Genomic DNA, 19,573 nt, shown 5'->3' with positions numbered 1-19,573 from the left:
TTTGTGTAGTTTAAATACATTTTTTAAAAAGAACAAAGAATGATGTAAAAGGAACATAGGACAAGAGTACATAATTATCACAAACACATATACTACATAAACAACCTCGAATGCATCAAGCAACAGTTGGCTGAACTTCGGGAGAAATAAACAAATCAGTAATTGTAGCTTTTACCAAAACCTCAGAAACTGATATATCAAGAGAACAAAAAGTGAACAGAGAGATATCAGAGATACAAACAATAGAATTAGTAAGTGTGAGCTATTATTTACACACAAGATTCTAAACCCTCCCACTCAACATCCCCCATCCTAAAAAACCAAGCAGGGAAAACACATTTTTCTCAAGCATCCCTAGAATATCAACAACATAGACCATGTTTCATCACACCATAAAGCACAAAAAGCATAAATCACAAAATGCTGGTGGGACATTGGCGGGGGCAGCCACTTGGGGAGCAGGTCCTCAGTATTCAGTCATGTTAAGTAGACACACCCTCTGTGACCTAGAAATTCCCCTCCCAAGTGTGTCCGGTGCTCAGGGAAAGTATGCCCTGCTTCCACGGTGGGCCACCAGGAAGGCTGTTTGTCCCAGCGTTCACCGTAGTGGGAGATCTGGAGAAGGCGGAGGCAAAGCGGAGTGGGGCGCGCCGTGCAGCCCCCGCAGCCGGTAGTTGCCCAGGACCACAGAGCAATGTGGATAGATCTTAACCTAGTGCTGGACTAAAAATCAGAACGTGACATTTATGATCAATATCATTTGCATTAATTAAAAATGCATGCACGTCAAACAACAATGCACGGTTTGCAATTACTCCTACAAACAAAAGAGAGAAAAGGCAGTGGAGTATAAAAAGGAAAAGACATGCACACTTTGATATTCAAGAGAGGCGCCCTTCCTGGGCCGATGAAGATCACAAGCAAAGAGTAAGCACACGGGTAACTCAGCTCTGCCAAAAAAAAAAAAAAAAAATCTTAACTGGGTGGGGCTTAGAGTGTGCTCTCCTCCGCCCATCAGAGCCTCTGGCGGGCAGTGTCCCAGCAGCCCCAGACTTGGGGCACGGTCAATCCTCAAAGCCCCCTAGTGCTCCATGCTGCCTGCACCAACATTTGGAAACATTCTGGCCAGGCTATAACATTTAAAATATGTATTTTATATATTAAATATAATTTTATATATTAAAAGAATTCTGTGCTTTGCCTCCAAATTAGATGACCATTGTAATCCCAAGAGTAACAACAGTAATGAGCTTGTTATGTATTTCCGCTTTTCAAATGTTTTAGAATCTCAGATAAAATGTGGAAAGAAAGGGAAATTTTGTTGTAGAGAATGAAAGCAGTGGAGTTGAGATTATCAGCTGGGTTCACAAAGAGTGGGGAGCTCAGAGATAATAAATTCACCTCCCACAGTCATCAAACCTAACTGACGTGTCCACCAGGTTGGGTGTGGAAAGGTCCCAGCTCTGAAGTCAAGCAGAGCCGGTTTTGAACGCAGCCCTTCTCTGTTCCTTACTGGCTGGGGGTTAATCTCTAGCCTGCAGCGCATCATCTATAAATGAGGATGATGCCCGCCTAAGCGCAGTGTTGATGTAGCGCTAAGAACCCCTGATATGTAACGGGTCCACACCAGGAGTCATCCATGTGTGGTGCTGGGGGGAGGGAGGGTCTCACACTCTTACCCCCAGTTCCCAGGCAATCCCAGTGACCAGAAATGCCCAGGAAAGCCTGGACATCATCTTGTAGGTTTCCTTTAAAATGTGGGTGTTCAGGCCAGAGGGGCCAGATCAGAACCTCTTCTTAGCTTTAAGATGCTAAGGAAAAGACTGGCTGGACACTGGACATAGCTCAGGTGTGACCCAAATGGGGGTGCACCAAGGCATCCCCTCATTTCACCATGTGGACTGTCCTTCTTCCTTCCTCTCCTAACTCACATGTTTTAGGGAAACTTTCTCAAAATGAGCTCCCCAGAGGCCCTGGTTCCTAATCCCTTACGGTCACTACTAGGACACAATTGTTCTCTGCTTCAATAATATGGGTCTTTTCTCCAATTAGATTGTAAGTCCTACGAGGATAGTGGTTGTAATATACAAACCCACACATATAACACACACACACACTTATGCACATGCACACATACGTACACACATGTATCTACACAGAGATACATAATACATACACATGCTATCACGGGAGTACGTACATATATGAACACACACAGAGACGAACCCGCCTATGTATACACACACATTTATGCATTCATGCAGAAATCATACATATGTACCCACATATATAAGTACATCTACAGACACACACACAGTTGTTTTTGTTTTTTGTGTCTCTTCTGAGGACTAGCCACAGATGGGCACCGAGAGGCCCTGGGAAAATAATTGATTGAGGAATGGAAACACCTCTTATCCCCACTCAGCCTCCTTCTACAGAGCCCGTTCGCTCAGACTGGCTGGATCTTGTGATCTGCTTCCTGCATTTAACCACCTGCACATAACAGACACACAGAATCTCAGGCAGGCCAGCTGCCTGAATCTTGCCTCCAAAACTTCCCAACATATACTCCCTGAATAGTGTTTAGGGAAGGAACTCTTCAGAACAGACCCACCATCCAACCCTAAGCATGTCGTCATTTGATGGATAATAAATTCAAGCCACTACAAATGTCCTTTGCCACCATCCTTTCCTTATAGAGTCTCCATGGTTTGGACCCAGATCATGAAATGGTCTTAGGTGAGGCAGGTGGATGGGAGACCAGTAGCCCTCAAACTTGAACACACAGCAGAATCACCTACAGCCCTTGGTAAACAGAGCCCAACCCCCAGATTCTGATTCAGTAGGTCTGAGGCAGGGCCTGAGAATTTGCATTTCTAACAAGTTCTGGCATGATGGGGACCAGGGACCATGCTTTGAAAACCAGTGGTATAAACTCAGAAATAGGATGCTGCCTCCAGTCATCCCTTCCCCTTGCTCTGCTAGTAGTAATTCCATGGTTTGCAAACTTTTATGCATATAAGAATCATCAGCAGTGCTTATTAAAACACAGATTCCTGGCCCTCACCCCCAAAGATTTTGATTTAGTAGATTTGGGTGACACCAAGAATCTGAACTTCTAGCAAACTCTCAGATCATACGGATGTTGCTGGGTCAAGGTCCAGACTCTGAGATCATTGCCTGGGCTGGATTAGAATCACCTGACTCCAGATCACATAGGTCCCCAGGGGCCTGGGGCCCGGTAGTTTTAAAGCTCCCGGTGTGCAGCCAGGGTGGAAAACAACTATGTTGAGCCCCCGCCATCCTCAGTCCCCAGTGGGTTTTGATAAGGGGCAGCAGGGCCGACGTGGGTGCAGTGAGAAGCACGGGGTGCCTGGAGGCGGGAGGGGTATGCGCAGGAGGCAGAGAGAATCCTCAGAAGTGATGTTTGCCTCTTTCTCAGTGTTGTTGGGTCCCAGCCCTGCACCCCAAAGGAGACTACTTTCCTTCACTAAACAGGAAACATCTGGCCCAGGAGGCTGAGCGACAAGCAAGGTTTTGCATTGGCCCCGGAAACCTGCTGGGCACGGAGCCTGGGCCCTAGAAAGGAAGACACTGAAGCAGCTGGGTCGCCCGCCACACCTCCGCTCCCTGAGGTTCTCAGGCAGGGGTCTCCCTGGCCCCGCGGCAGGGGCAGCGCTGGCTGGCGGAGAGGCGAGGTGAGAAGCTGCAGGGGTGCTGTGTGAGCAGGTATGGATCCTCCGTGGGGATGGAAAGTGGAAGGGGTGGGGAGGCAGGGACAGCAGCGGGTGCTGCCGCAGGGGGACAGACAGGTGGGCAGGTGGTAGACTAGAAAAGGCGCTCCCTCGGCCAGGTAGATGTTTGAGGTAAGAGATAAAGAAGGCTGAGAAAAGCAGAACACAGAGAAATGTGGGAGAGCGGGTGCTGGGAGCCCAGGCGGTCCCATAACAGGAAGAGGGCCAACAACAGGCGGGTTTCAGGGGTGGCATGAGGCTCCTCCCCTCTGTGAACTGCCCGGTGGGGCCAGGACGGGATAGGGACCGGGACAGGGGGCAGTTCTCACTCCTTTCCCCAGGACTCGCTTCTTGAGGAGTCAGTGTGAGTCAGGAGGACTCACTGGAACGTTGGAGAGAGAATGTCACCTCCAGTGTGGCCTGAGCACATGTGGCAAAGAGAGTCGTGGGAGCGGGAGGTGAGCCAATCAGGCAGCCGGGCATTAAAAATCCTGGTAGCCAGACCAGCTCCCTCAGAACCTTGGGGTCGGGGGACAGGCAGGACAGTTTTCAAAGCTCCCCAGGGCATGCAGCCAAGGACGGATGCCTCCCTAGTGGAAGGTATAGAGGGGCCGCGGGCCAGTGCCCTTGAACATAGTAAGTATGAGGGAAGCTGCAGCAGAAGATCCTCTAAAGGGTTATTAGGTGGGAGATACCCCCAGGCAGCATTATTTTGTCAAAGGAGGGTGTCCCTGCCCCCAGGGTCAGAGTCGGCCTGTTTCCGTGCAATTCTTAACCTCTGGAGCTGGACAAATTTCAGCTGTGGTGCCGGCCCCACAAAAGAGCTATCACATCATATTCGGCCCATCGGATTGCTGAACAGAGAGACACTGGCAGAGCCCAGGACCCAAGACTGAGGTGAGGACCTGGGGGGCAGGACAGGGAGCCTGGGGCCGGAGCCAGGGGACCCAGCGCCATTCCTGGGCCACCAGCTTCCCACTCTCCGGGGTCCCCACCTTGGCTCCTTGGCCTCAGCCCCAGGACCTCAACAGGAATAGACTGAGCCCCTTGTGGAGAGGGGTGGACTCCATCGCTCCTGGTCCCTCCCCCCCTGTTCCCCCTCCTCAGTGAGAGAGTGACACAGTTACAGTAGAGTAGACCCCCTAATATGTCCAGAAATAGGCAGCACTCCCACCTCCACTGTCTTCTATCTCCAGTTCTACCTCCTTCCCTCTCCTCCACTGACCACCCCACCCCTGACAGGCGAGCTATTTGCAAGTTCAAGTGCTGTGCCGTCCCTCCCGTTTCCAGCCTCGCAGGACCCGTGCACTTACATGGCCCTCTCATTTGGTTTAATGCTCTTCTGTCACTATCTCAAAGTCCTTAATAATGTCTGCACGGGACCCTGTGAATTATGTAGCTGGCTGGCTCTGTGCTGGGCTCTCGCTGGAGACGGGAGATCTCTCTCCCATGGAGACAGCATCATAGCTCCCCCCTCTGCTCTTCAACCCCTCTGTCACCTGTGACAGCATGGGACAGCAACATGACACTCTCCATACACGAAGGGACCTCACCAAGGGAAGGGCGCACACCCAAGGCAAGAGGCAAGCCGGAGAGAGGTGGCACCTGCCATTCTGAAGGCCCAGCACACCTGGGCTCGGCGGTGCAGGGTCTGGAACAAGCCAGGAAGACACCCAGGGACGTGAATCTGGCATAAATCTCTTAGTAGCCTCCATATTCTTTAGGCAAACCCTAATTTTAACATAAAATGTGCTATTGACTGTCCAACTTCACACTTAATTTTATGTGGTCTGGTGTTGCTAGGTTCACCTGGGGGGGTCTTACTTCCAAAAGGAGGTGGCAAATTCTGAGGCCGGGACCTCAGCTCATGACCCCGCAAACCCAGCACAGGCATGGGCTCAAGCACATGGCTGCGCACAGGGTGTCCTTGCGGCTTGATTCAGTTGTGTGCGCTCCTAGGACTGTTATCTGAAGGAAGGAAGGGGCCGGGAGACTTCCTTGGAGAGAGGGAAACCGTGTCTGAGTGTCAGGGCTGAGGGCTGGCGTCTGCAGAGTCGAGTCCAATCCCAGCGCCGCCGTGGGCCGCGGCCGCTGCGTGACTCTGTGTCGGGCGCGCTCTCCGCCAGCCTTGACGTCCTCATCTAGGAAATGGGAATAAAAAGCATCCCCCTCCCAGGTTAGTCGAGAGGTCCAAATGAGCTCCGCTGTGCCGCCTGGTGCATTTGAATGGGCACCCGGATCTCCTGAAGAACTTGCTAAAATGCGGGCTCCGGGACAGTAGGTCCCAGGTGGGGTCTGAGCTGCTGCAATCTGCAAGTCCCTGAGGGATGCTGGTGCTTCTGGTCTCCCCGCCCAACTCTTACCGAGACACGTTGTGCGGTGCCCGGAGGCGCAGCATCTGCATCGCCAGGGAAACTTGGAAATGCAGAGTCTCAGGTGCCACCCGGTCCTACGGACTCAAGAGACTCAGGGGGGTGGGGACGAGCGATCTGTGTGAACAAGCCTTCCAGATGCTTCTGATGCAGGTGGGTTTGAGAACTCCTCAGCTCAGCACAGTGTTTTCTTTTCCATCACAGGAGTACTGACATAACTACCTGTTAGGTGCCTAACTAACACTGTGCTAAGTGACGTGGTAGGAGCAAAGACCCTGGAACCCCCCGGTCTCTACCTGCTTAGAATTCAGTTCGGCGGGCACCAGCTACTGTGTATACAGTGGGGGGAGAGGGCATGCAGCACCTATAGGGAGTGCCTATGGAAAATGCAGATTTCAGGTTTTCTACCACAGGAGATTTTTCTCACCCCCAAGAGATTTTGATTCCGCAAGTCTAGATTTTTCGAAAGGAACCCCAGCTTTTTCTGACCCTTATTCTGTAATCCAGGACCACACTCTGACAAACAGTGCCTTAGAAGGTGACACCAGAAAAACTCATTGGAAGATAACCGGCTGCCAAGCTGTGTGCTCCAGACAGCTTTCGGAGGGGGAAGAGGTTGCTCCAACCTGGCGAGCCAAGCAGAATACCTCGGATTCCGTGCAATGTCGGCGGGTAGGACCGGGTGGGACGGACACAGCCTTAAGCCCAGCCCTTCATGTGACAGCTCAGCTACATCTTGCAAGTCCCACACGGTTGAATGTCTCATTCCCATTTTACAGGTCAAATGCCCAGGGATCTAATAAGTTAAGCGGCATCTTCGCAGATACTGGGCGGGTAAATCTCACAGCCGGAATTCACACCCGAACCCCGGGACTGCCCTGGGAGGCTGTGGAGCAGGGGCGGGGCTTGAGGGCTGTGATCGTCCCATCATTCGCGGATGTTAGTTTGCTAAGGGCGGGCCCGGCGGACCAGGGACCCATGAGAGCAAGCAGCCCGGCTGGGGTCTTCTGGCCAAGGAAATAAACAAAGGAGGCTCAGAGCTTTGACCACCGTGAAACGCTTGGAGACCTCCGGTGGGTGCGGGCAGTCATGACAATGGAAGGAAGCCACAGTGGTATAAACAGAGCTTCCGACGGACGTGGAGTCCAGAGGCCTCGGTCCGTGTCGCTTTTCTTTCTAATTGTGACCGTGAGCCAGATATTTCCTGTCCTTGAGCCTGTATTCTCACCAGTAAAACAGAGATGATAATCCCTGGCTTGCCTGCCTCAGGGGTTGCTGTGAGGGTCACACGGGTTTACGTGTTCTGGAAACTGTAAGGTGAGGTACCGTTAATACTCTCGGCTAAGCTGCCTTCGATGGTACTGGGTATGTTAATAGACTTAGTCCAAGGAGAACTGTTTTCCCTGTCTTTTCTCCAGGAATATATTTGCAAAAACTATGTCCTTAGCACCATTTCAGCTCAGGCAGCTAACAGCTCTTCTTTTAGAGTGAAGACTCAATTTAGAAATAAAGATTTCTTTTCATACACAATTCTTGAGATTACCCCCGCCCCGGCCTCTATGGAGGAAAGAATTTATAGGAATTTTTCTCTAACACCTGTATTGAGATACCATTCACATACCATATAGCTCACCCACTTAAATGATACAGTTCCAGGGAACTGTGCAAACATCACCACCATCGATTTTAGAATATGGTCATTGCCCCCCAAAGAAACCTGTACCCATTAGAAATCACTCCACATTTCCCCCTTACCCCTCCAGCCCTAGGTAAACATTAATCTACGTCTAATATTAATATTAAACAGTGGGGTTTTTTTTTTAAAGATTTTATTTATTTATTTGAGAGAGAGAGTGAGAGAGAGAGCACAAGAGGGGGTAGCAGGAGAGGGAGAAGCAGACTCCCTGCTGAGCAGGGAGCCCGATGTGGGACTCGATCCCGGGACTCGAGGATCATGACCTGAGCCGAAGGCAGTCGCTTAACCAACTGAGCCACCCAGGCGCCCAAACAGTGGGGTTTTTTAAAAGTGTGGTCCATACCACCTGCATCAGAATCACCTGGATGGGGTTTAAAAATGCAGATCACTGGGGCCCCTTCAGACCTCGTGGTCAGAAACTCTGGCGCTGAAGCCTAGAAGCCGCACTCCCAGCTCTGGGGTGATTCTTGTGCACATCAAACCTTGAGAACCGCTGTTTGTCCTTGGATTAAAGGACAGAGCCAAGCTGTGTGTGGAGAGACAGGGGGAAGAGGCCGACAGGTACCTAGGACCAAGATGGCTCTTCCCGTCCCTTCTTCCTTCCTCGTCCCCATCTTCACTGCCCACCTCCGTGCCCTTCAACATGTAGACACATCCGGAGAATGGGAATCATAGAACTTAAGCTCGGGAAGCGCTCCTTGGCCTGTGATACCCCAGGTAGCCACCAGAGGGCGCAAGAGTATCTCCAAAGCCGAGCCCGTCCCCCCCTTCCAAGTCAGGCTCTCCACTCAGGGTTGTCTCCGGATCTCAGTCTTGTCCCCTACCTCACTGATTCTCAGAAGGATGTTGGGCCGCATGAGGTCAAGTGGCAGAGCTCAGACAGCCTACAACAAATCTATTTTTAACATATATCCAGAAAAGTGAAAAAATCACAAGTGAACACTTCATGAATGAATTTCCAATAAATGAACCTACTTGTATGATCAAGAAACAGAATATTAGCAACATCCAGAAGCCACTCCATGATCGTATTTAAAAATGCATTTCTAACTATTTAAGCTTACCATTTTAAAAGTGAGCTATTAAGTTTCAAATACGCAAGTGGTTACTTTTAACGTAATGTGAGTGGTTAGCTTTCCAAAGACATTTTTAGCAGTTACAGAAGACAAACGCCCCTGAGGAATCCACTCTGAGGATCTGGAGACACTGTGTTCCTTTCCAGAGCAACGTCAGGGCCCTCAACTAACCTGAACCCCATAGTGGGCACTCCTGAGCCTTGGAGCTGAGCCAGGGTCCCGGGAGGCAGGTACACCATCTAATGGAGTGAAACCACTAGTGACATTTGAAGAACAAGGTCACGTTGATGATAAGGACATTCCAGGTATGGGTTAATGGGAGTGAGATGGAGAACAGCTACTGTTGGTTGCCTGCCAACTCTGTACCAGTCTCTGCTAGGGACTTCCCATATATTACCCCAGTGATACCACTGAGAGGGTCGTCCCCATCTGAAAGAAGAGGGAGCTGAAGAGAACTAACAGGATTGGTCCCACATCTTCAACTTACCATGCCTAGAAGCCCCAGAACCGAGATTTCAATCCATCTGACTCTCGAGAACATCTTTCTAGAAGGCATAAGCAAAGGCACTGAGGCAGGAATGAGGACCATTTGTCTTGGGCACTTCTACACGGGGCGGAGAGGTACTGACACACCCATGTGACATCCCACTGAGGAGCCTGAGAGTTATGGAGGGAGGGGTAGAGTAGCACCCCATTACAGGGGGAGGTCCTGAAAACAGGTAGAGGAGCTTTAATGAAAGGACGTCCACTTGTCCCAACAAGCTGCTTTGCCCCTCATGCCCTTGCATGCATGATGATTAAGAGTTCATGGACCTTGGTGTGTGTGTGTGTGTGTGTGTGTGTGTGTGATATCATAATATGTATTTTTCTTCTGCATTCCTGCAGATGTCTTGATGTTTCCCGTCGGCGTGTTTGATACTCCCTATTGCCCTGGTGTTTTCCATTAGAGGAAATGTACCGGCTCTGTGATTGGTGTATCACCTTGGCCCCCAGCATCACAGAGGTGTTTGGGATGGCACCCTGATCTTCTGACCTAACGTGCTTACGGGAAAAGCACAAGCCCAGCCGCCCACGAGAGGCAGTGGGACAACACGTCTGTGTGGCTGCGCTGTGTGTGCACAGATTCCAGCACATTCCTCTGATCTCGAGAGGCCCCTGTATTCTAGGGAGGAGTACTGGACGGCAGGTTGCCTACCACCCCCTCACGCTGACCTTCAAGGCTCTACTGCGGGGCCCGTCCACCTGCCTGGTGGCTGATGCCCTCCACTGATGGCGGCCACAGTGTCCAAGGCACCACGTGCCCTCAAGGTGGACGGCCTGGCTGGCACCTGGCTCTAAAGCTCACCAGTCCTCTGTTTCTTGACCGTTTAAAAGACTATGCTGCCTGAAGGGATGAAGAAGCATCTGCCCCCCACCCCAAGCAAAATATAAGTCCTGAAGGACAGAGATCATGGCTAGCAGAGCCAAGCACAGGGTCCTAGTGCAGCTGAGTAGGCTTCTGATGAAGGACTCTGCTCCCTCCTCTTCCTCTTCCTGCCTCCCACGGGGCTGGATGCTGGTTCTCACAGCCGCGCTGTCCCAGAAGCTAACCCAGGCTCTCCGCTTCCCCATCACTCCTGGGTAAACAATCCCCACATTCTATGTCTCCAGCCCTGAACTCTTGCCCAGACCAGAGTGGTGCTTCTCCCACTGCATGCTGGGCGTTTCCACCTGCCTGTCTAGACATCTCAAACTCCATGTCACACAATAGGCCTTAACTGCCTTTACTCTACCTCATCCTGTCATTTCAAAACTATTTATTAAAGAGGAACAGACTTACATCAAAGTGCACACATCATAAATATACAGCTTGGTGAATGTTCACAAACTAACACACCCTGGTAACCAGCAGCCAGATCAAGACACAGAACACCATCAGCACCCCAGAGGTCCTCCTTGTGCCCCCTTCCAGTTGGTGGATGACACATAGACTTCTCTCAGGTTAGCCTGGTTTTCGAACCTCGTATGAATGGAATGATACAACCTGCACTCTTTTGTGCTTGGCTTCTTTGGCTCAACGTTGTGAGTTGCATTCATACCATTGCCCGGAGTTGTAAAGCACTCATTCTCTTGCTGTGCAAATAAATCATTATTTATCCACTGTACTGCTGATGAGCAACTGGGTTGTTCCCCACTTGGCGCTGTTATGAGTAGTGCGAAGTTGAACTTTGTGGTGTGTGTCTTTTGGTGTGGTGGACGCACGTATTTCATCTGTGCATATTGCCGGGAAGGAATTGCTGGGCTGTAGGGTGTGCAGAGACCGCCAGGCAGTTCTCTACGTGGTTATAGGTGGTATATCTCTCCCAGCAGTGGACGTGAGTTCCAGTTGCTCCACTCCCTCACCAACACTTGACGCCATTTTTTATTCACTCACCCTTCTCCCCGTGCCTATCCATGCTCCCTTTTCCTCCCAAATTATCTCATATGTTCAGCCCTCTCGGCTTAGCACTGCCTGAGGCAGGCGCTGTGAAGTCCTGCCAGCCTCCCTAGCTTTGGCCTTCAGGCTCCGTGAACCACTCCCAGCAAATCTCCCTAAATGTTGCTTTAATCATCACACTGTTCTGTCCACAGACCTCCCATTGCTCCTGATCTCCTATTACTTTAGCTGCATCTGTTCCTCAGTCTGGCTTTTGATACCATCTGCAAACCTAGGTCAATGATCAAGCAGACCCCATCTTTCCCTCAGGCCTCAATGTTGCCTTCATAACCCCCCCAGCCCCCGGGGTGACTTCCGATGCCTCCGTCCCTCTCCCTGTAAGCCTGGGACTTGTCTGGCAGAAAAACTGTCTTCTTTGTTAGCGGTTCTGTAAGAAACCCCCAAGCTGGAGAGGGTTCGTGCTGGCAAATCCTTGGAGAACCTGTTCCAACACCCCTATTTCCAGAGAAGCTCCAAGTTATAAAGAATTTTTTTTAATCCTAATGACTTGGCAGGTTTTTCTGTGACTTTCTTAAAGGGACAACTATCACTTCTTATTTGCTGGTAGCTTTTATTTGATTTGAAAGCAGTCAGAGCTTGGGATATGAGCTGGATGGGGAGAAGAGGGGTAGCAGATAGAAATTCCAAATCAGCTCTGCTTTTAAAACCGCTTCTCAGTGAGAGAAACATCCTCACCAGGAGCAGTTCTCAAGCAGACATCACACTTAAGGAGGCTTCTGATCAATAGAAAGGGTTTGAAACCTCCTATCATTACAGAGAATCACAAATAAATGCAGGGGAAATAGGAAGCAGGCAGATTTTTCTTACTCCTCCCAAATTTTAAAAAGGCAAATCCAACTGTGTTTTTGTTTGCTTACGGTGTGTGCTAGTTATTACTTGTATTCTTTACACAAGGGATCCCCAATATACTCCAGTTTGTATTGTCCATATTTAGAGCTTAGAGCATAATTTTGCTATTTTAAATGGTCAGAGAGGTTCATAGGCCCATCTTTTCTTTGATAATGTAGTATTTTTCTCACGTGTACTTCTGATGCTGAGTCCTTGGAAGTCCCTTGGATATACTAACTCAATGCCTGGTTAGTACATCCTGTCACAGGGAAGCAAATGCCAGAGTGCACGGTCAATCCAGATGCCTTGCATAAGCATGATGCAGTACTGTGTTCCTTGGGCACCCGAGTGGGGGCTGGCCTCGCGGGCTGTGACCCAAAGCACACACCCTCCCATGTCATCGGGAGGCTGCTCACAGCCCACAGACGTGCCATGTTTCTCCGGACGGACACTCAGCTTTCTTCCTGAAAGCCTGCCTTGTCTTTTCCCGCCTTCACAAAAGTGCTACTCAGAGGTCAAGGGCCTTACGAGGTCTGTATCTTCAGTAAAGCTCCCTCTGCCTACTCCAGACACCACTGGAATTATCTAAACTCTTCTAGCCTGAAAGTGTGTCTGCTGACAAGTTAGCACTTCATTGCACATCACCTTGTATCATGGAAGAGAGCCCTAAAATCTGCTGGTTCTTGATTAAACCTGACAGGCGTCCTGTCCCTCCCGGAAGCCTGCATGATGATTTTACACATCCCTTCTGTGCTGAGGAAAGAGTGCCTTTCTGCCCATAGCAGGACCATTGATCACATACGGTCTTGACCCTGACGCTAACATCTCCTGTGTCTTATGGCTACGCCAGATCTGAGCATTATCTTCCACTTTGTTTCATCTGCTCCAGTCCTGGACTTACCTTCATCCACAGTAAGGTGGGAAATTGGGGGTGAATAAATGGCAGCTAACTGCCTCAGAGCGGCCGATAGCCTGAGAAAACATTCTGAGTCTTAGGTCGGCAGGAAGGCTGCAAACTGGCCAAGGCATCATGAGTTTCCAGCCTAAGATCTGGGATGTGGAGCGGGAAGGAGTCAGCCATACCACATCCCCACCCCAATGTTTGAAGAGCCCAGGCCTCCTGGGTTTAGGGTGAGCCCCCATAGAGAGCTAGGATTGGGACCGTCCCGTATCATCCACCTCCACCATGAAGGCCCTGAAGATGCACGCTTCCTTTCTGCTCACTCCCCCTCAGGATGATTCCTTGCCCCAAGGACTGGCCAACCTGCATGCCTGGAGCTGGGGCTCAACCCTCCCCAGTTTTAGGACCGTTTTAGAGGAAGCCAGAGCCTCTGACCACAAAGGCTGGCCTGTAAGCTTGAGTGTTGGCTGCTTGGGGCCTGTGGTTGATTGACCTGTGGCAGGAGCAGATGAACAAGGGATGGAGCCCTACCCCCTGGACCACACGTCCCAGTCACAATGCTGTACTCTGCTCTGAGGACCGTATTTGGGGGAAATCCACCCCCATCCCCTTCACACCAAAGACACACACACGTATCTCAGTACCATGCAAGAACTCACCCTAGGCCTTCCAGTCCCCATAGTGACAGAGTCATTCCCCCATTTATTCATCCACGTACTCAGTGAAGAGCTGTTGAAGATCCCTATGAACCAGACACTGAGCCCAAAACTGGGGCTACAGCAATGAACAAGACCCGCCCAGACCCTGCCCTCAGGAAGCTTGCAGTCTAGTGGGCAAACTCAGGGAAGCGAACGCTCACACCCTTATGTCATGACAAACAATCAGTGATCGAGGCTGTGAGGGAAAAGAGAAGCGCTCTGGGGGACGTGGGCCAATGCCTGCACTCCTGGCCCACAGACTCACCTTCCCGAAAACAACAAGTCTTAATGGGGGGACGGTTTAGCCGCCCTGCCGCAGGGGAGGGAGCGCAAATGGGCTGGGAGGTGTACCTTGTAACGTGCGGTCAACTATCTACTGCCATAAGGCGGGTCATACAAAGTACAGTTCGACACAGGTGGGTTTGCCTTTTAGCCAAAGGACTTGTATAGCAGGGTGGGGTGAGAGTTCTCGCAGGGGCCTGAGGGCAAAAAGGCCAAGGAATCCCGGAGAGAAAACCAAGTGGTGGGGCCTCCCAGGGAAAATGCTCAGGGAAGATCCAAAGCCCCAGAGGGGTAGGGGTTGCACCTGCAGTGTGGGGGTGTTTGTCTTGTGGGCGGGCAAGATGCAGAGGCCTCTGGCTGGACCCCAGGTGCCGCTGCGGGGGCTCCCCGGGCAGGAGGAACCTGCCCCTGGGCACGCAAGCATCCCCCTCTCGTGACCGGTGATAATCTGTCATGGTGGCTGAGGGCTGGAAGGCACTTGGCAAGCCTGTGTGAAATAATCAGCACCAGGTAGAGGGTGGGGCCGGCCGGAGGGGCCCGCTGGAGTCTAATGGGATGATGAGGCTTCTCCTGGCATGCAGCCTGCCACCAGCGTGGCCCAGCATGTGACAGCGCGCTCCATGCTGCCCCCTGGAACGCCACAGTGACTCACTCGGGCTCTCCATGGAGTCTCCAACCAAGACATTGGAATTTGTAAACTGTTGCCACTCTGGAGGTTTGAATCCATTCCTTTTCACCAAGTCTCAAGGACAGGGATGCTTGAGAGGCTGCTTCCAAAACTTTAATATGCATGCAAATCCTGGGGATCTGGTTAAAATGCAGATTCTGACCCCCAAAGTCTGCGTGGGGCTTCCTTTCTGAAAAAGGTCCCACGGGTGTCGAGGCTGCTGGTTTGCAGACACCTTAAAGACTTGAGAACATGAACAAGAGTGAATGAAATGAAACCCTCCCTTATCTTTCCTAAGTGCGGAGGGTCAGCTCTACCACCCATTACCCACTGGGCAAGCATTTGTTGAGCCTCAGAACTGAGGCAAAGATTGGCAGAAAGAAGGAAGTCAGAGGTAGGAACTGTTTTAGATGGGAATAGTGTCAAAGATCTCCTTTGCCTGAATGCCTATCATGTGCCGTGATCTTGTCTAATCTTTGGATTTGGCAAGGGAGGTGTTATTGATCTCCATTCATTTCATAATGGAATTAAGGTCTGGAAAAGTGAAGCAATCTTCCCCAGGGTGGGATCGCTGCTGGAACTTGAATCCTTGTCTGTCAAACTCCAAAATCCAGCAGATCTCACTATGACACACGTCCTTGTTTTGGAGGGTAAGGAAATAACGTTAGATTTGTCCCGCGGTTCTCAGCCTTGCTGGTGTGTTAGAATCAGCAAGAGGACTTTTATTTATTTTTTTTTTATTAAAGATTTTTTTTTTTTTTATTTGACAGAGAGAGAAAGCACAAGCAGGGGGAGTGGGAGGGGGAGAAGCAGGCTCCCTGCCGAGGAGGGAGCCCGATGCGGGACTCGATCCCAGGACCCTGGGATCATGACCTGAGCCGAAGGCAGACGCTTAACCATCTGAGCCACCCAGGTGCCCAGCAAGAGGACTTTTAAAGCTCCCACACCTCAAGCTGATTACATCAGACTCTCCACTATCAGTATTTTGTAAGCCCTGTCCCCCCGCCCCCGCCGCCCCGTAATTCCAATGTGCAGGCAAGACTGGGAGTCAGAGTTAGTCCAGCTTCCCTTCTAATAAACAGGCAATTGAGTAGCTGATGGATGAAGTCCAATCTCATCGGAACCAGTACCTCTCAATTCCTACTCCAGGACTCGGCCCAAGAAACCAGCTAAACACAAAACAATGTAGTAGGGTGAAGGAGGATGGGACAGGTATGGGAGGGAGGGGATTGCCAGGGAAAAATATGTAAGAAAAGAGTAGAAAATATCAGCCAACACTAGAGGCACTATGCATTTAGGAGCTGAGAGAAGATTCTGAAAGAGAAAAACTCACCACACTGAAGTCCTTGAAATTAGAACATCTTATTCATCACTGAGTCATCCCAGTGTATGTTAGATGATGGATAGATGAGTGAATGGATGGAACAAGGAGGATGAGTGGGTCCCCTGGACAAGGAAATCTGGAGTACAAGTTGAGCAGAAAAATGGGGCTCACACTGGGGTTGAGGGGAGAGACAATGATAGGAGGAAGGATTTCACCTAATATAAAGCTGCCTTCGGGTAACTTTTTTCTCCTTCCAAGGCTGTAATAGATATTAATTTAAAGCTAGTTTCTCCCTTTAAAATATTGGGGGTGAAAAGCTACTGAGAAATGGTGGTCAGTCTTACATGGCAGTTGACTCCCTCTCTGAGATTCTGTAAACCCCAGATTCTGCAAAAACATGAGTCAGGAGGAGCCAAAACTCTGGGTGATGGATTAAGAGTCCACATGGGGATATTGCTTTGCTCATCCCTTGTCAGGGTGTTTAAATTTCTTACTGGATTTTCTTCCCTCACTCAACAGTGTTGAACTCATTCATCATCAATATCTTGTGTGGGTTTAATTATGAACCCACAGCCCCTCGTCTTCAAAGATGACATTGCCTGAGCCATGTCTTAGATGTTCCTCTACAAAGAGGAAGGACTATTCTGTAACCACCCATGCTCCCCTGGTCCACTCTGTGACCTTGGCTGACACCGGGTATAGCTGGCGGGTATCCAGTATGTCATGCATTTGGGTGGTAGAGAGCGAACCAACCTATTCAGGAATCAACTCTGACTTCACTCCTATCAGCACATCCCAACCCGCACAAGCTGCATGACATAACCGAATATTAGCCCTCTATTCAAAGATGTTCCTTGATCCAGGCTGGGAGAAAATAAATAATCTGGCTGAAAGGGGAAAGGACTTCCCCATTGGCAATGGTGGTGTCAAGCCATCCCACCTTCTTTTCCCAGCCCAACTATGAAATAAAGCTCAACTCCCTAAGCTTGGAGCCAATATCACTAAGCCTTTAATGATGAGGAAGCAACTGAATGAGTTCTAAATTACTTTCAAGAGAGAAACAGGGTCATGCCACTCCCCGACATTCATTTTCCCCAACACTTCAATCCCTTCCTCAGTCTACTCTGAAGAGATTGAAAAGAGTCTCCCCCTAACCCCTTCCCTATTGTCTCTCAATGGGAATTTTTTTTTAATACTGAAGAAACAAAACACCAGCAGGACCATCACTAGCCAATATGGCCCCTTATGCAAAGGCATCTGGACATCCCTTTCCTCAAGACATTTTAGTGTCATCTGCAAGAGTTTTGTTGCAATAAATACATAAATGTCTAGGATGTTAATGGTACCACTTTAGACATAGTGCATTTGTGCAGTGCACAACCTGCACATCCTTAGGCACTGGCTGTGGAGACCAGAGACCTACATGATGGACTTTAACCTGACCTGAGTTTAAGTTAAAAACTGGAAAGAAGGGGGACACCTGGGTGGCACAGTCGGTTAAGCAACCGACTCTTGGTTTCGGCTCAGGTCATGATCTCAGGTTCATGAGATTGAGCCCCCCACCCACCCCCAACACACACACACACCCAGGCTCCACGCTGAGTGCCGAATCTGCTTCAGATTCTCTCTTCCTCTCCCTCTGCCCTTCCCTCTGCTTGTGCGTGCACTCTCTCTCTCTAAAATAAATAAATAAATCCTTTTTTTTTTTAAGATTTTGTTTATTCATTTTGAGAGAGAGAGAGAGAGCACAAGCAGAGGGAGAGGGAAAAGCAGACTCTCCGCTGAGCAGGGAGCCCAACATGGGGCTCGATCCCAGGACCCTGAGATCACGATCTGAGCTGAAGGCAGACACTTAACCATCTGAGCCACCCAGGAGCCCCTAAAATAAATAAATAAATCTTAAAAAAAAAAAAAAAACAGGCTGGAAATCAGGTGATGCATGGAAAGAAGACATCTGATAGAAGTCATGGGGAGGGGGGCGCTGGAGATTCTCTCACCCTTGTGTTGTGTGCAAGAGGAACAACCAGCTATTAAATGGAGCTGAATAATCACATGACTGCACTCGAGAGCTAGAAATGTAGGCGCCTCCCGGGCTCCTGCCACCATCCAACCCGCAGCTCCCCTGGCAGGGCAGACCCGCGCCGTGTGCCAACTGGCCTCGTGGCTCTACATCCAAGGAGCGCCTACCACAAAGGGTGCCCCCAAGAGCCGTCCAGGATCAGTGGGAGTTTGGACTCTCCTCTGGGGCCTTTTGTCTGACTGTTTACCACACGAAAACACTGCGGGCTCAGAGCACACTGCAGAGGGATGGTGTGTCCTGGACTCCCCATCTTGGCCTCTTTCTTTGTGGGGGACAGGAAGAGAGGAAGGCAAGAATGAGAACGAGTTTCTCCCCCGTGCTCTCTTCCATTTAGAAGCCCCGGCTCGGGATGCAGGCGACACTCGGGGCAGTCCTCGCTGCACACTTGCTGAGTGTGGGCGCTCCGTTGCGCTCGTGGTGCACGTTACGTGTAAGGTAAACTGCCCCTAGATAAACTGAGAGCGAGCAGCGGTCCAAATGAACTGGTGCTGGAAGAGTTTCTGAGTGAAACAACAATTTAGAAACACTTACAAATGCAAGCCGTAGGGGAAAAAAATACTGAAATCATGACATTACCCATCACTTGGCTCTCCTTCTTCACTGTTTTCTTCAACTAGCTCTTATCTCCTCTTACATGTATTTTATGAAGTTCCTCAAAGCCGTTCTGGAAAGAGATCTGTTGTGAATAAAGACAACTATTCGATCCTGACCTTATCGTCTAGTATCTTCTAACCCAGGTGGGATGGTGTGGCATAAAACGTGTTTTTAATAAAAGCCAATAGCAGATCAGATGGTTAAGCGACTGCCTTCGGCTCAGGTCATGATCCCCGGGTCCTGGGATCGAGCCCCGCGTCGGGCTCCCTGCTGCGTGGGGAGCCTGCTTCTCCCTCTGCCTCTGCCTCTCTCTCTCTCTCTCTCCGACTCTCATGAATAAATAAATAAAACATTTAAAAAATAAATAAATAAATCTGATAGCAGAGCTGTGGTGGGGCCAGGGGGTACAGTCGCCTGTCTAGTGGGGAACAGGGACCTAAATTGCTGTCAGTTCCCCGGAGTGCGGCCTAGACAGCAGTCTGCTGGGAAAGTGGAGGACTAGAAGCTCAGTGTGAGCACGTGGCCAGAGCAGATAGGGAGGGGGAGAGAGAGAACTTTCTGGGGGCTCTGCACACGTTCAGTTGTGATCGCGCCAGACGGAGGGCTGGCAGATGAGCTCAGAGAGCCTGCAGAGGACAGGGGCACACACGAGGGTAAGTGTTGGGGGGAGATTTGGGGTGGGGGGGAGGAAAACAACATCAGGGCCAAAACACTCGGCAAAAGATATGCCATAAGTGATAGCAAAAACTGAGAAAAAGGTCATTAAATTATCAACAAGGGTTTAAAAACACCTGCGAACTCATGTATGCACCCATTGGGTGTCCAATTGCCCCTCTGCTCTCCGG

General features: G+C 50.2%; 1 protein-coding gene across 9 annotated transcripts in view; it reads left to right on the top strand.

The window, feature by feature from the left end:
* The window catches only part of SLC14A1 (solute carrier family 14 member 1 (Kidd blood group)), a 118,369-nt gene that overhangs the window by 65,904 nt on the left and 32,892 nt on the right, over positions 1 to 19,573 (top strand). For 3 of the 9 annotated variants that reach the window (XM_081801307.1, XM_081801306.1, XM_081801299.1), the window contains exons 1-2: positions 3,565 to 3,729; positions 4,534 to 4,631. The exons of 1 other annotated variant lie outside the window; for it this stretch is intronic. The gene's annotated coding sequence lies outside the window, so the exon portion shown is untranslated. Of the gene's footprint in view, positions 1 to 3,564; positions 3,730 to 4,475; positions 4,632 to 19,573 lie in introns of those variants that run through there. 5 more of the 9 variants (XM_081801300.1, XM_081801310.1, XM_081801314.1 and 2 more) reach the window with 5 other exon arrangements.

This window comes from Leptonychotes weddellii, chromosome 13 (genome assembly GCF_054177405.1).
Source record: "Leptonychotes weddellii isolate Sample4059 chromosome 13, ASM5417740v2, whole genome shotgun sequence".
NCBI lineage: Eukaryota > Metazoa > Chordata > Mammalia > Carnivora > Phocidae > Leptonychotes > Leptonychotes weddellii.
Note: the sequence above shows the minus strand (reverse complement) of the source record. Positions and strands in the feature narration are given on the sequence as shown.